Source organism: Pecten maximus, chromosome 2 (genome assembly GCF_902652985.1).
Source record: "Pecten maximus chromosome 2, xPecMax1.1, whole genome shotgun sequence".
Classification (NCBI taxonomy): domain Eukaryota; kingdom Metazoa; phylum Mollusca; class Bivalvia; order Pectinida; family Pectinidae; genus Pecten; species Pecten maximus.
The window spans coordinates 13,511,830-13,530,369 of NC_047016.1; the positions used below are offsets into that span (position 1 = coordinate 13,511,830).

An 18,540-nucleotide genomic window follows, 5' to 3' on the forward strand; every position below is an offset into this window, starting at 1 on the left:
CTTTGTTTTCATTTGATAACTCGAGTTCCCTTGGACCAATTAAGCTCAAACTTTGCATAGTACTTCCTTATCAAAAGTGCTTGCTTGGGATTGCTTTCAGGTTCAAAAGTCACGGTCACTGTAAATAAATAGAAAATCTTTCCAGTTCCCTTTGGGTCAATCAACCTAAAAATTCATATAGTGCTTTCTGATTTCTGTATGAAAAACACTCAAATTTGGCATGAAACTTGTTTTGATTTGCAAAGCAGATCAGTTTGATTTTTAAAATTCAAATCCTAGCTTGCTGTGCAGGTGACGCATCCACTTCTGTGGAATTCTTGTTTAATTTATATAACTATATGATTTTAAAATGAAAAAAGGTACGAAAGTTTCTTTTAATTTTAATATTACTAGAGAAATGTGATTTTGTATGTTGAAATCGTTAGGTAATTATTATTGGTTCGATAGTAATGAGATATGATGAAAAAGATCTTTAATAACTATATTAAAGTGAAAACAAAATGATACGAGGTATTTTTTTTAAATCCATTTAATTTAAGAGTCATTTCCCTGAAAAAATTAATATCTTAGACCTTATGACTTTAACACTAACCTTTAGACTATGAGAGGGGGGTGGGGGTGGGGTGTGTTCATTTGAGATTAATTATACGGAACATGTTACTGGTTTTTATATAGTCAATATAATAACGAAACTGTAATTCTACCCAAAACAATTACAAAACAAGGTCAGAATATGAACAAAAAGTATGGATCTGCATGTGACTCTTGTACAAGGAGAATAAGACAAGGAGACACAGAAGGTTGAGCGTCCTCTGCTTCATCGACGGCACATGACAGTTAGGACTTTAGAGAAGAGTTCTTTAATTATTATATGAAAAGACTAAAGCCAACCCCCCCCCCCCCCCCCCCCAAAAAAAATACCCCACTTTGTTCCCAAAAACATATAAATTACATAAATTGAAATGGAAATAAGTATTAATTATCTCACATGAAAAATAAGTGGCATTCCTGTATTTATATCCACAGATAAGCCCTGGGCACAAAGAAGCTCTCTTCTTTATTTTTGGAGAGACATTAATTTAAAAAAGTAAGCTAAATGTAGTTCACAAATAAGTCCTCTTTAACTTTAATATTAACCTTTTAAACTATGGGAGGGGACTAATATTCTGGGATAAATACAGTAACATGAAATTGAAAGTAAATATATGGTGTTAATTGATAATAACAAAGTTTCCGACAAACACAAACTTCTCTGATGCCCTGTTAACAGGCACTGGGAGACACGAATGTCCTAGTTTTTTCATATTTTCTCCTAATTTAGAATTTTTCACCAATTTTACCAAATAAGCACTAATTTAGCACAGCACAGACTATTTTTTCAGAAACATATCTAATTATGAAATTCACACACTAGTTTTTTGCCTTCAAGCCGAATTTTGTGAAATGTACCTAATACTTCTGTAGTAGACACTAATATTGTTTTCAGTGTCTATTATTTCCCTCAATGTCTAAAAAAAGATGTATACTATCTAATTCTCTCGTTACTGTCTAAAACTAGGTGATGTGTCCTATTATTCTTCAATTTTGACTATTTTTCCTGGTCGGTACTAGAAATATTGGACAGTGTCTAAAATTGGAGAAAACGACTAGTTTTCTTGGGACAAGGACTAATTTTGACAGATTTGCCTCGGGCTATTTTATGGCACAGTAACACCACAGCACTGCTAGCTGTATACTACCTTACCTGGACAGCAGTAATCCCTGACCACCAAGCCCAGTGGCTAGCCCTGGCCTGGAGCGCTCATCCATGAAGCTGTCTTATATAATTACCTAATTGATGGATCAGGTCTTGAAATAATTAGGACACAATAGGGAAATATTTCATCATTGTGATAATTTATTTGTGAAAATTAAAACACATACGTCTAAAGTTTAGTGATATGAAAAGAACTACCCAAAAAGCTGATGAATATTTCAAAGGATTTATTCAGAAAAATGGAGAACAAACTGTTTATTGAACATAATCGTAGACGTATATATCACAGTATTGTATATGTTTTAGTGACTAAATGCTATATCTATCTTTGATAACACAATAGATTAGCAGATAATGACAATTAGTCAGCGACAGTGGTACATGTATACAGGATAATACAATGATGCAGCTCACGACAGAAGTGGATATTTCACACTTTTCAAGTTAGCGTTGTGACCATGCAGAGACATATATACATATGTCTCTGTTGTGACACTGTATTTCATTGCATCATGAACACAATATGACGGCTAATAGCTTATCTATCAACATACTTTATGAGTATAAATAGTAATATAATAGTATATAGTTACGTAGTTACTGTATATATTCAAAGTGGCAACATTTTGCATTCCATGCATAGGACTTTCAGGTTATGATATATGCAGTAGGAGAAATTGTCAAAACATCATCTCATATTAAAGTTGGATAGGACATAGTGATAGCATACATGAGTGTAGGACAAAAGCCCCCCCCGGACATTAGCCCCTCCGGACGAAAGCCCCCCCGGACATTAGCCCCCCCCGGACAAAAGCCCCTTCATTATAAATTTAGCTGGTATACTTTATATAAATCTGTACTTTTGAAAAACAAAAACTGTATATATACTGCTGCTTTTATCTCTGAAATTTGGAGAATAATTGTGTGGAAAATGAAGGTCCTTGGTTCAATGTCAGAGCTGCATTATATGTCTGTGGTTAAACATCATAATTTATTTGTTCAAACTTTATATTATTAAGTAAGCTGAACATTTCAGGAAATGTACCTTTCTTCGTAAACATATAACCATCTACACATAGTTTCACTCCACCTTTGGCAGTACGTATGATCTCCATGCTGAACAAATTGTTACTGATTACACGACGACGATGTGATGGGGGTGTGGCGTTGTGGGCGGGCCCATGTACGCCAGTCGCTCTACGATGGTATTAAAATAGCCCACGTTATAGTTTTTTTGTCGTGGGAGGGTGACCGAAGGGAGCCAAGAGGCTTACTATATACTTGTGTTAAAAATTTATCTTTATATATTGATAAGTTATCTTTGCAAAAAAGTAAAATCGATAGATATATGTATTTGTTCAAAAGTGAGATTATTGTCGTATGTTGATGTTCGAATAGGGGTGATATATAATGTGTCTGTTGTGTACCCCGGGTCTAAGGCCACCAGTTACACCCGACAGTCGAGGACGTCACTGCTTCCGTAAGGTACAGTACTTTGTCCTTTTGCCGGGCTTGGCTGGAGGTATAGATGGTCCGGGGCGTCCCTATAGTGTATGCGGGTTTTTATCTTATACTGATGTATGCAAATTATACAGTATGAGAAAATGTAGAAAAAAGCGGCAATAGAAGTTTTATAAAAGAAAAGCAAAAGATTTAACATAAAAAGGAGGAGAAAAATCATTTAGCTGTCTAATACTTATAAAAAGTAATTTATTGTTACGTGAGGGCTAATGTACCCAGCTTATTTAAATAATTACGTAATAGCTACGTATAAAATGTATCAGTTAAAAACATTAAAAAAAAATCAACTAATTCCTCTGCCACAGGAATAGTTGTCTGGTATCATTTTGATGAAACAAAATATTTAAGTTATTTTGGTTGCCAGGCGGACTGTGTCCTTTAGTGTCCTGGCCAAGAAAGTGGGATAAAAAAAAAAAAAAAAAAAAAAAAAAAAATGATACGATGCTGATGAGATTAATGTAATTGAATGAAGTAGAATTGAAGAAGTTTGGTTTAAAATATTACCAGCTATTATGTGGAGATGATATAAAAAAGAGAACAAAAATTATTACTTAACTATTTCCTCTGCCACAGGAATAGTTATCTCCATATGTAGTTTTCACTTTAATCTAATAAAAAAAAATATCCTTATACCAGTAAGTACAAGGTATAGATTGTCAGGCGGGTTTGACCCATTTAGTGTCCTGACCGGTATTTCTTTGGAGTTGTCTCCCCTGGTCCACTAAAGGATTAGTGGGGGGTTGACTCGTTTCACAATATATAAATAAAAATTTATGTGCGGAGCACTTATTATGGAAAAAGTTGGGTTCTTTATAAAAAGAAAAAGGTACAAGCTGGATATCAAGGGTTGTTAGTTGTTATAAAAAGAAACCTTGATTCCTGAGTTATATCGACTATTTTCTTAAGGAAATTAGTCGATGTACAAAGTATTATTAGTAATCTATTGCCCCGAAAAAAAAGTTCAAATTCTTTAGCACTATGATAACACTTTTCCGAACATGAAGGCGATGGAGTATTCATGAGTCTATACATGAATATATATTTACTTAAAATATAAACTTTTGTATTTTAGTTCATATATTTACTTAGGGAGTAATTCCCTTTTAAAACAATTTGTATTAGGTGGGCTCGCCCTACATTCTCATGACTGACCTTGTGACCCATTTCCCGTTACTTCTTTCTAACCGTACCGGGATCTGAGCCACACACATATATATGCCATTAACACACGGGTGTGTTAATATTCACTGAAATGGCTGCTGTGGGGTATAATGAGAAGTGCGCTAGTGATTGGGCAATCCCCTACCAACAGGACACACCTCCCATATATACCGTCACCTGTATACTTCATATCGCTCACCCGTACCTGTATATTTGTATCGATCCACCTTCATGTTGGGCTGACTTAAATTGCTAACCGCCAGCGGTGTTACCAAGTGTAATCTAAATTCTATTTATCCTATCTATAAATGGGAAAAAGAAAAAAAACCTACTGAAAGGCTTATAATGTTATCCCTATTAAAGTCTATACGGTAGAAAAAATACCTCCCTATTTATACGGGCTTTATTTAATAGTTTAAAGAAATAGTTCGTGTATACTGTCGCAGCAGTATCACGACTCCCCCCTTATTTATTCAATACAGTTATTTATCAGAAATGATAGAGTGGGGCATGAGGACATTAGCGTATGAGTGTGCCGTGCAATACGTCACACCCCTAATTGCCGTATTCCTCCTATATACACTATAATTAAAAATCTAGGCCTATTCTAAGACATAATAATAAAAAGAAGTTCTACTTCTGAGATAGATGCATATAAGACGAAGATGAGTGAAGATGAGTCAAGAGTTGTAGTGCCATGTTATGGCATTATATAAATTCAATGTTAATTAAATTATTTAAAAAGTGACCTTGTAATTTAGGACACCATTGTTTGATGAGACAGGTCCCTGTGCCCCTCGTCATTATGTTGGGGACAGGTATTGTCTTACAAAGGATGATAAAAGGTTTAAAAGCACGTGACAAGCACCTAGATTTTGATGGTTATTTTGAAGAAAAATAAATTGTATTTATAGCATATTTGCTATACCAGTCTTAGAAATATATTTGAGTACTGCCGTAGTAGCTTTGGGATTGTCTGCAAATAAATTTGGAAATATATTAGTTAATGTGGATGGCTGTATGTCCATATCCCGGAATAGCCTCTGCCTCTGTATATAAAAACGATCACATTTTAATAAATAATGCTCAATGGTTTCTGGTACGTTGCAAGTTTCGCAAAGACCGTCTGTATGTAGATTCATCTGAAATAGATAATGATTTAATCGGCATTTTCCTAATCTTAAACGTGTATATGCAGTGACTAATTGTTTGTTATTACAGATGATTTTTTTGGTAAAAGTTTTCAGAATTGGCATGTGTTTTTTCATTGATTTGCCGATATCAGGATCTCCCCAGTATGTTTGCCAGCAATCAAACATTTTATTCTGTAAAAAGGAATGTATTTCTCCTTTTACTAAAGGTACATGTATGTCAATTTTTTCTGAGTTTAAAGAACTTTTGGCCTCGGCATCAGCCATGTCGTTTCCATGGATACCAATATGACTTGGTATCCATGCCAGGGATACAGTGCTACCTAAAATAGATGATAGTTTCAAGATTTCGTATATAATCGGGTTTGTAATTTTGTGTTCTGGTGTTTGTAATGCTTGTAGTGCGCTCAGTGAGTCTACAAGTATGACGGAGTTATCTGCCGCTGTATTGGTTAGAAACTGTAAAGTAAGTTGTATGGCTGCAAGTTCCGCTGTCATAATAGAAATATTATTACTCAATCGGAACTTATTTTTAATGTCTAAGGCTGGAATGACAAAAGCACATCCACATTTTTGAGTATTTGGATCTTTAGATCCATCTGTATATATGTGTTCCTTTAAATGAGTCGATATAAAGTCGTGTTGGAACTATGGCGTCTGCAGGAGACATTGATTTATTTACGGTCTCGTGTAAGTCTATATTAATCATCGGTTTGTTCAGGGTCCACAATGGGATTGAACTAAACTCTGCTGTATGTACGTTGATGTTACCCAGCTGAAAAGTAGATTGGATATCTTTTAGACATGTATAATACGATTTGTATGAAGGCAGTATTTTATTTTCATTATATTTGAATTTGAAGTCATTTTCAAGACTTTCCAATGTAGGGTGCGCCATTGTCAGCCCCTCAAGTTTTAATTGATATTTTGCGATGATGGAATTTCGGCGTATTTGAAGCGGAGGGTCTCCAGCCTCGGCTTGGAGACTAGAGAGTGAAGTTCCCTTCATGGCATGCAGACAGGTAACAAGACATTTATATTGTACAACATTTAATTTTTCTAATTGTGAATTACTGGCCGAGTTGTATACTGCGGCACCGTAATCTAGTATACTACGTATTAGAGTTTTATACAACGTCAATAATGTATAGCGGTCACACCCCCAATCTGTTCCTCTTAAATACTTGAGTAAATTAAGCCGTTGTTCACAACGTTGTACAATATTTTCGATATGTGGACCCCAGGTAAGTCCACTATCGAAGTACATACCTAGAAATTGTATTACATTTGCGAGTGATATTTTTGTGTCTCCCATTTGTATTTCTACGTCTGACAATTTTGAGTGTAAACTCGCACTTTGTTTTTTCCTGAAAAGAACACCAACTGTTTTTGTTTTTGATATTTTGAAGCCCCATGTGTTACACCAGTTTAGTATTTTTGTTAATTCTGAAGATATACAGGTACTTAGAAATTTGATATTTCTGTGTGTTTTCCAGATGGCGCTATCATCTGCGAACTGAGAAATATCTTTTTTATTGTTCAGACAGTCTGATATATCATTAATACATATATTAAAAAGAGTTGGGCTGAGAACTGAGCCCTGGGGGGTACCGTTCTCTAGATAGTGGGTATCGGATATTTCATTTCCGATCCGTACTTGTATAAATCGATCCTGTAAAAAATCTTTAATAAATGCATATATATTTCCATTTATTCCAATATTTTTCATTTTATACAGTAAACCATCCCTCCACATCATGTCAAAGGCCTTTTCAAAATCTATGAACACTGCTAGTAGTGACTCCTTATTTAAATTGGCCTTTCTAATTTCGTTTTCTAATTTCACCAGTTGGTCTATGGTACTTCTATTTTTACACATAATTTCTGACCTCCTAATATACCGCAAATATTGATAATCAAAGAAATGCCTACAAAAGCAATAAACATTTGATCCCTATTTGCAGTGTCTCAAATTATAACATAATAAGTACCTAACCAAACATGTTGCTCTGTGTTGTAATTTTAATTTTAGGAATGATTAAAATCAAAGAAACAATATAAAAACAATTTATACCTGTGCAAACATAGAAATTTCACTGTTGATACACATGAAGCCATTAATGATATATTTCCTTCGAGGAGAATACAACATCAATGAAAAACCTACCAAACACCTGTGTAACAGCTTATTGTTTATGTAACAGTAAAATCAATGAAAAACCTACCAAACACCTGTGTAACAGATTATTGTTTATGTAACAGTCCAAGTAGTTGTTTACATTGCAGAAGCCACTGGTGACTGAAGTCACTTACATATATATGTAGCACTTAATATAACCACTGCTAAAACATATATTGTAATTTTAAAAAAAAATGAATAAATAAAAATATAAAAAATAAAAAAAATAAATATAATTTTTTTTATGAAGGGGCTTTTGTCCACTTTTTGATTAGTGTGAAGGGGCTAATGTCCGGGGGGGGCTTTTGTCCTAGGGGCTAATGTCCGGGGGGGGGGAGCTAATGTCCGGGGGGGCTTTTGTCCGTACCTCAGCATACATATAGTAGAATATAAGAAAACTATGGTAGCAGATCAAATCACCTCTTTCAGATCACAAAGTAACTTATGTCATCACTTTCTGTTAGTAAACAACTCAAAAATAAGACCCTGTTACAAAGTGACACTTTAATCACGAAATAAAAGAAGCCTACCCCTTACTATCCTTGACTTTTGTTTCAGGTTGGCAAGATATCACACCTTCACGCCTGAGTGAGCCTCCCAAAGTTTTTTTTGCTCTATAGGTAAATGCCAACCAACACCAGATAAACAGATAAGGTTTAGACAAATTACCCATTCTAATTTTTTTGTTTGTTTCATTTTTTCGTTGAAACACTGTGACAAATATCGTAGTTCAACAGTTACACTTAAAAGAAAATATATTCATTGAATTATCATATTGGTCACAATGTTACAGAGAGAAACAAAAATTGAAACATGTTTAATATATATAGGTGTTAATATTTCCCTGTAAAGCAGGGGACTGAGGGAGGCCCACTCAGGCGTGATGGTGTGTTACCTGGGCAAACCGAAGCATGTTTAGCAATTGAAGTGCTATTTTAAAGAGTGTTACATAATATCAATTTTCATTTGCTTTAGGAATTTTGTATTACATATAGAGGATCTGTCATGAGTTTCCCTTCATATTAGATTTATGATACGAGTTTTGAATTTTTTATTTTTGCGAGCCTCTGGCGAGCAAAAATAAAAAATTCTAAACGAGTATCATAAATCTAATATGAAGGGAAACGAATGACAGATTCTTTTTATCATATGACGTTTTCTTTCATCGTTCCCCATCAAAAACTGATTTTCTCTTTTGCCTTGAATCGTCACATCTCAACCAAATCACCCGAACCTTCGAAGTAGGTCAATTATACCGACGAGAGAAGAAATAGTTCTAACACAACTGACTCTTGAAAAGGATTCATTTCATTAAATACACGTCTCAAAACAAAATTTCAGCATTTTTTCATTTAATCTATAATAGATAAATTGTCCTTGGTGTTTGAAACAATGAGGAAAATATTTTAGTTTGAAAGTTCATGAGCGACTGTTTTTGATGTGACGAAGCCGTGACGTCACTTGGCGCGATAATGGAGGCTTCGTTGTACAAATGTCTATTCGCTGTCGCTGTCGTACAGAACCATTGTACGGCGCCTTTTCACTGCTTTGTGTTTATCCTCGTCCTCGCGGGAGTTTATGGAGATGTGAAATGTTCCACCGTGAATATTCCCACTGAACATTGTGTTCAGACTGCCGTGAAAAGCGACTTTGGATGCCGATTTGTTGGCAGTGTTGTTTGTTTTGACATTACACGTGTTTGTCGACGACAGTGTCAGCATGTTATTCTGAGTAACCGTTGAAGGCAAGTTGTAACAAACTACATTGCCGTTTTTCATGAGGATTTTATTAAATAATGTTATTATTTGTTTATTTGAAAAGAATCTAGACTAGATATGTCTCATCGGACAACGCAACCGCAATTTTCTATCGGAGTTGAAATATGTTACTAGGGGTCATAAAATAGATGTTTGCCAGGCCTAATTTAACATCTTATGGTATAAATATAATTAAAAAACTTAGGATGTTTACATCTTGGATTTTATCTTTGATTGTACAATATGTTATGTTAATAGACCAATTTGTCGTTCAGTTGATTTTTTTTCAAAGTTTACAAGCACTAGTCGCCATTTTTACGAGTCGTAGTAAAAAGAAGTAGGTCGTTCCCACGCGTATGAATACAGTTCTCACGGAACCAGCCAATCAGCGTAGCGAAAGGTGTTATTACACTAGTGTCATAAAGAAAATTTATGTGATGGGTTTATGACACCGTATATAACGGTAGTCATATGATAAATAATGATATTATATAATACTATCAAATATTTTTAAATAAAATAGTTAAAACTTAAGAATTTATGATTTTTTTTTATTGACCTGGGTAAATAGAATCCGGAGTAAATTATTATTCAAAAAAAAAATAATCGAGTGTCTATACTGTTAATCCTACACTCATATAAACGTAAGGCAAAAGTTTAAATATTACTATCAATAATGAATAACCTATCATTAAAAAATGTACATGAAAACTTCAATTTTGAATCTTGAAAATGATAAGATACTGGCGAATGTCGCTTTCCATGAAAAGAACCTGGTGGTACCCTGTGATCATGCAAAAAAAATTTTTTCACAAAATTATTTAACGATTAACTACTATTATATTAACTATATTTATATATTATAAAGTTATATTTCAAGCTATGAACTATCAAATTGGTCAGTGCTTTAGAGGGAAATAAAAAAAAAGAAAACAATTAGAATAAATAATTGGTTTAATACTGATCTCCTTATACTGGTGTTGGTATTTACCTGTAGAGCTAGGGACTAGGAGGGGCTCACTCAGGCGTAAAGGTGTGATACCTGGGTGAGCTGAAACAAAAGCCAAGGATAGGAAAGGTTACACTTCTTTTGTTTATTGACTGAAGTGTCACTTTATAACAGGGTCTTATTTTTGGGTTATTTACTGACATAAGTGATGATATAAGTTACATTGTGATCTAAAAAATATACCTTCACCCTGCTTTTATGTAATACTATCAAAATCTGCTTCTTCATGTATATGGAGAAAAGTTTGATTATATATCTTTTATGTTTATCACTACGTCCTATCCAACTTTAATATGAGCTGATGTTTTGACAATTTCTCCTACTGCATACCATAACCTATAAGTCCTATGCATGGAATGCAAAATGTTGAAACTTTGAATATATATACACTGTAAACTAAACTGTTATTTTGACAATTTCTGCTATTCTATTCACGACAATTACTACATACCATAACCTTATACCAAGTCCTTTACATGGAATACAAACCATTATAACTTTTAATATCTATAATAAAGTAGCCTATATCATTGATAAATTAAGTAGTCCAATAGTCTTTTACAGATATACCCAGCTATAAGATACACTTGAAACTAATTATACAGATACTACTAAAGGGAGATGTTTTAGGAACATGATAGCACCATGTAATCGATCAGTATTGATAAAATACTACTTGTATTGTAACACAACTATTTAAAATTAATTATATTACTATTTATACTTTGACGTATGATGACAGATAAGATATTTGCAGACATATAATTTTGCTTATGATGCAATGAAATACAGTGTCACAATGCAAACTTGAAAAGTGTGAAATATTGTATTATCCTGTATACATGTACCACTGTCGCTGACTAATTGTCATTATCTGCTAAGCTATTGTGTTATCAAAGATAGATATAGCATTTAGTCACTAAAACACATACAATATTGTGATATATACGTCTATGATTATGTTCAATAAACAGTTTGTTCTCCATTTTTCTGAATAAATCCTTTAATTGATGAAAAATTCGAGTGTAGGACAAAAGCCCCCCCGGACATTAGCCCCTAGGACAAAAGCCCCTCCGGACGAAAGCCCCCCCGGACATTAGCCCCCCCGGACAAAAGCCCCTTCATTATAAATTTAGCTGGTATACTTTATATAAATCTGTACTTTTGAAAAACAAAAACTGTATATATACTGCTGTTTTTATCTCTGAAATTTGTAATATACTGCAAATATTGATAATCAAAGATGCCTACAAAACATGTTGCTCTGTGTTGTAATTTTAATTTTAGGAATGATTAAGATCAAAGGAACAATATAAAAACAATTTATACCTGTGCAAACATAGAAATTTCACTGTTGATACACATGAAGCCATTAATGATATATTTCCTTCGAGGAGAATACAACATCAATGAAAAACCTACCAAACACCTGTGTAACAGCTTATTGTTTATGTAACAGTAAAATCAATGAAAAACCTACCAAACACCTGTGTAACAGATTATTGTTTATGTAACAGTCCAAGTAGTTGTTTACATTGCAGAAGCCACTGGTGACTGAAGTCACTTACATATATATGTAGCACTTAATATAACCACTGCTAAAACATATATTGTAATTTAAAAAAAAAATGAATATTTAATTTTTTTTATGAAGGGGCTTTTGTCCACTTTTTGATTAGTGTGAAGGGGCTAATGTCCGGGGGGGGGGGGGGGGGGGGGGGGGGGGGCTTTTGTCCTAGGGGCTAATGTCCGGGGGGGCTTTTGTCCGTACCTCGAAATATTCATCAGCTTTTTGGGTAGTCCTTTTCATATCACTAAACTTTAGACATATGTATTTTAATTTTCACAAATAAATTATCACAATGATGAAATATTTCCCTATTGTGTCCTAATTATTTCAAGACCTGATCCATCAATTAGGTAATTATATAAGACAGCTTCATGGATGAGCGCTCCAGGCCAGGGCTAGCCACTGAGCTTGGTGGTCAGGGATTACTGCTGTCCAGGTGGGTGTATCTCTGAACGCCAACATTTTGAATTCACCTGTAGGGCAGTTTGTTTTGATAGTGATTATAGTCTTTTTCCAAAAAGGAGTCTCAATGCTAACAGGTAAATTTACCTGTAAATGTTTACTGTTGATACTCACTTGTAGGTAAATTGAAGGATTTTAAATTAAACATCATATACTTATATGTGTATTTTTTTCTAAAGTTTAATATATCATTTCTAAAAAAAATGCAATACAATATTATATTTCTGAATATGATTTTTATGTCAAAAATTATTATTTGAATTTATCACAGTCTTAAAATTAAAGTCTTTAATTATAACTGTTTATTTTCCCCAAAAAATGTTTAATGCGATAAATGAAATAGTGAAATATATACAGCTTTATATAGAAAAGTATATCCAAACAGCAATATACATATAATTATACACTCTGTACATATAAGTTGAGTGCACATTCGTTGAATTTTAATACTGGTAGATACGCCATGTGAAAGTTATTAAGATGTAGATGAAAATCATCTTATATTGTTGTGTCAATTTATTCAGAATCAAGAGTTACAATATATCTACTCATACTTTTATTACCGACCATCGGTTTACAAAGTAACGGAATTTTGGAAGATATTGATTCATGCTAAGCTTAGGAGAAAATCACTTTTAAATAGCTAATATATCATTTATATTTGCCATCTTTATAACGTAATGTGTTTTTGTCTTGTAGTTTACAAATACTAGATGCTTATGCAAAGCGTACGATTTTCAAATGAACTCCATTTAGATATATAACATTAACAGTTTCTTTGGAATGTTTGAAAATAAATATTAAGAGAAGATGTTTTCCTACTTTTAAATTTCCTACTTTTCAAAACGTGATTATGTATACAGTCCAACCCGGCTATGACGAATTTCAGGGGACCCCTCAAATGTTTTCGTACTATACGGGTTTCGTATTATGTGGGGTCGTATTTCCAATGTGCAACACCATGTATGCACGCACAGCACATGTGCACACGTTTCATGTTGTCAAGGCATTCGAGGGCCTCGCGATCTGTGACGCATGTAAACTTCCGGGTCAGTTCCATCATCATCGTCATCTTCGCTGTCCATGAGCTCTGTTCCTTTCACAGAATTGATGTCAGCCTCAGTAATCTTCTCTGATGTGACAATGCTAATATCAAAGGTATACTCATTACTTAAATTATTTTTCTTATCTATTATTCCTGTTTTTAAAAATAATGGTAGTTTGTTCGATCCCCGTTTAAATGAATATGCTAATAAAATTGAACTCATTCTCGAAAATCAGGAAGGGTTTCGAAGAATTGTTTTGCGCCTTTATAGATTTTGAAAAGGCGTTTGATAGTGTATGGCGAATTGGTCTTTTTTGGAATAAATCTTTGATCAATAATATCAATAACATCGATGCAAATGTTTTCGAATTATTAAAAATTTGTACAATTGTATCAAGGCCCAAGTAAGTAAAGATGGTGTATTCTCAACTGTATTTTTTAGTTCTTCCGGGGTCCGACTAGGCGATAATCTATCTCCGTTTTTAAGATTAAGAAATAACCACGTTTTTTAATCACATAAAATATTAGTTTGTTGTTAAATCATGATAATTGTACATATTGTATTTTGAATGAAATTTACAGATTTTTGTCTCAAGAAATTGAAAAAGCTTATCCAAAATCTAATTAGCTAGAGTTTGTAAAACAGGAACTTTTTGAACTTGGATTGGGTTTTATATGGATGCGACTTGCTCCTCAGTTTATTACCTTTGATCAAACAACGTTTAGAGGATCAAGCTAAGTAAACTATATTTAACTCTTTGAACATTTCTAGTAAATGTGATCTGTATAAGTACATATATATAAAAACATGATGTTATTACATGGTACATTGTATCATATATTTGTTACCATTTATTGAATGTGGGCATGTACAAAAAGCTGGGGAAAAATATATTTATGATATATTCCTAGTGAAACACATGTAAATCTCAGTTGACTGTACAGGTAAAAAAGGACAACTTATATGAAACAGTATATAATTGCATCCCCATTGTTTCCTGAAACAACACCTATCTATTGTTTAAAAAAATGTTGGCGTTCAGAGAACACCCCGTCCAGGTAAGGTAGTATACAGCTAGCAGTGCTGGTGTTGCTGTGCCATAAAATAGCCCGAGGCAAATCTGTCAAAATTAGTCCTTGTCCCAAGAAAACTAGTCGTTTTCTCCAATTTTAGACACTGTCCAATATTTCTAGTACCGACCAGGAAAAATAGTTAAAATTGAAGAATAATAGGACACATCACCTAGTTTTAGACAGTAACGAGAGAATTAGATAGTATACATCTTTTTTTAGACATCGAGGGAAATAACCCATACCAAAAAAAGGTACAAAAAAGTTATACTTTTTTAGGTACAAAAAAGTTATAACTTTTGATGCTAGATTGGAACCATGTTTAAACAGCGGTTCCAATCTAGTACTAAAAAGTTATAACTTTTGATAACTTTTCTGTACCTAAAAAAAGTTATAACTTTTATTAGGTACAAAAAAGGTATAAAAAAGGTACAAAAAAGGTATAAAAAAGTTACATTTCACACAAAAATAGGTATAATTTAGGTACTAAAAAGTTAAAAAAAAGTTATAACTTTTTCTAGGTACTAAAAAGGTACAGAAAAGGTATGAAAAGGGTACAAAAAAGTTATAACTTTTTTCTAGGTACTAAAAAGTTAAAAAAAAGTTATAACTTTTTCTAGGTACTAAAAAGTTACAAAAAAGGTACTAAAAAGGTACAGAAAAGGTATAAAAAAGGTACAAAAAAGTTATAACTTTTTCTAGGTACTAAAAAGTTAAAAAAAGTTATAACTTTTTCTAGGTACTATAAAGGTATGAAAAAGGTACAAAAAAGTTATAACTTTTTCTAGGTACTATAAAGGTATGAAAAAGGTACAAAAAAGTTATAACTTTTTCTAGGTACTAAAAAGTTACAAAAAAGGTACTAAAAAGGTATGAAAAAGGTACTGAAAAGGTACAAAAAAGGTATAGAAAAGTTACAGAAAAAGTATGGAAAAAGTACAGAAAAATATAAAAAGATTTTGCTTCAGAATGTTTTTTTATCCAGAAATATACTTATTAAATACATGTCTTCTAGACCAATGAATTACTATTCATAAAACATCATGGAAATCTCCTTTCACTTTGCACATTTTCTTGAAAGACTAACAAAAGCACTATTTTTCGTCCTCATGGAAAGCTTTATTTCGAATAACAGATCTAGACTCCTTCCATGGATGAACGCAGCAGTCATGTACTATTACACTGTCATACTCCTGCTCCTGTACAAGGCATTATCCACTATGTTTCTTTAGTATATATTATAACTACCGTTTAATGTAAACATAAAACCAACATGTCATCAAGAATTAAGTATTTTTACTGCATAACATAGCACTCTAACTGGACTGTTATTAATACACATTGTATTGTATACTATATAAAATGTGTTAGCTGTTTGAGGCATTGTTACACAGGAAAGAAAAAAGTCTGAAATAATGTAAATGTTCCTCTTCTGGGATCCTTTCCTTGAGATTTGACTGACAATACTGCAAGAACACTGATTTTTCCAGGAGCTGATCAGGGTTCTTCTTGGGATTGACACTCTATAGTCCATCAAAAAGAAAAGAAAAGAAAACAGTTAGTGATCTATTTACATATTGTAACGCTGGTTTCGGTGTAATAACTTAATAACTAGGACAGGCTGAGAGTTAATTGGGTTATTATAATTTATTAACTAGAACACTGAAAATTTAAAGGACCCCATCAATTTCATCATGAGGCAATAAATAATATATATCTCCCATAATCATCAAGAACCCATCTGCCTAAATCACTGAGTAATATTGGTTGGAATTATATTGAAACAAAATCTGACCTTGGCCTTTGACCAAGTGACCTTGACCTTTGGTCAGTTGACTCCATGCATTATTATAATGTTTAATTCTGACCAACTTTGCTTTAGCCTTGAAACAAAATATTTAATCAGTGAAAAAAACTCAAAATTTGACCTTGACCTTGTCAGTTTACACCTAGTTTAATTCCAACTAAATTTGCTTCATCATGCCAAAACAAAATATTGATGAAAAGAAAAAAAAATTACCTTGACCTTTCAATCTAATGACCTTCATGAGCTTTGACCCTGGGTTTTGACATAATTTTGTGAACTGTACCTGGCCCATTTCGTGTAAATTTGTCAATAAATTCTAGAATTATTAGACAGCAGCAAAATTAGAGGGCTGGGAGACAGAAGTAATTACTATAGGCTAACAAACACAACTTATCATGTCAAATCAAAAAGAAGATACCCCCAGAGATATCATGTAATTGTATGATTATTATATAAATATCAATTTTATATATATCATTTATACAAGACTGTTCTTTAGCCTAAGAAGGAAGAGAAAAGTGATTCCCAAATAAGGAATCACTTTTCTCTTCTTCTAGATCTTATGAATTTGAAAAAAGAAGCCTAAAATGTTTCTTTTGAATAAGATCCATAAATAACTTTCTGAGAAACTTCAAAATTATAAAATTCAAAATGACAGCCTGTCAGCCATCTTGCATTGCATACAAGCTAATATATTGGGGGCGGGGATGATCAACTTAAAAGGGAAACTGATGGTGAGAGTAATCAATGTGTGTTAATTCAGCAATAAAACATTTTAAATGAATTCACATAAAATAAAAGAAGAAAGATTCTTCTCAAATTTTCCAATGGTCTATGTATAATAAATAAAATGTGCTAAAATTGTATATAGATTTTACTTTGTAGATCTATTTTAAATACGTATACTTTGACAAATTTTCAATTAGGACTTTATTTTATTGGATTTCCTTGAAATTTCACGCACACAACAAGTAACAATCCCTCTCATTTCTATATATATTTAATTTACCGTAGCCGATTCCGTAGATATTAATTGCATGTTAATTACATTTAAAAAAAAATAGTGTTGTGCGTATAATTAGGAATAAAGAACAAAATGTTCATACTTACCATAAATTATGGTGCATATATTCGTCTATTTCAGTAAAAAATAGTAACAAATGTACGGGAAAACATGAAAAAAATTATCAGGTAAAATAGCTGACGAATTATTGCCTACCCCAATATATAGTGGATCGAATTTCAAGAAAATCCATTGAAAAACGAAGTATATTATATATACTTTGGGACGTTCATACCAAACGCCATAAATGAAAAACGTGTATGGCCACATATATTTGTGAATCCATTTTAAATATATTATAATATTGACCCTGAATGTGAAGGTGAAGGATTAAAAAATAATCACTTGGCAAGCAAATTAAACTTACGATTGAAAGATGCAACATTTATAAATCGGCTGTGCGTAGGGGGCGGGTGGTCCGAGGATCATGAATGCTGGTGAATTTAGTCCTGAAACATGAAGTATTTCATATGAACATATTCACTCAATGTTGTTTAATGTATGACGATCGCGAGAGCGACAAAATCTGCGATTCGAAGACAAATTAGAACATAACTTACCCTGATTTCATGTTGTCCGATAATTCAGTGTTTGCCGGTGAAAGGGGTATCATAAGTCGCCAAAAGCTAGACGAAATTTGATATTCTGTTCCCAGTTTGTCGATTGTATTCCGTGAGTGGGGAAATTAAATGTTGCAAATATATACCGTACTGTATATATAACGTGATTTTGTTCTAGGTCTAAGCTTTCATCACGTTTCCGTAAACAAACAAAATGGCCGCCACTTGTAATACAAATCTCCCGCTAAACTGAAGGGAGCGCCGCCTGGCGGTGGGTATACATGTGTATAGTAGGGCCAAGTGAACGAAGAAGAAAAATGTCGAATAAAGTTATTAGGCCGCCTACGATATCATGAGAAATCCTATCGATATTATTATTATATATATATTTTAGTTGTTGTTATATATTTTTATTTAATTATTACTAT

At 33.1% G+C, this 18,540-nt stretch overlaps 1 long non-coding RNA gene across 1 annotated transcript; it reads right to left on the minus strand.

Moving 5' to 3' along the window:
- Positions 1-15,963: 15,963 nt before the first annotated feature.
- On the minus strand, positions 15,964-18,261 carry LOC117318141. The gene is made up of 3 exons (XR_004530301.1): positions 18,113-18,261; positions 17,920-18,001; positions 15,964-16,205 (listed from the first exon to the last, which is right to left on the minus strand). It is a non-coding gene; the product is annotated as an uncharacterized LOC117318141 (long non-coding RNA).
- Between the last annotated feature and the right edge of the window lie 279 nt (positions 18,262-18,540).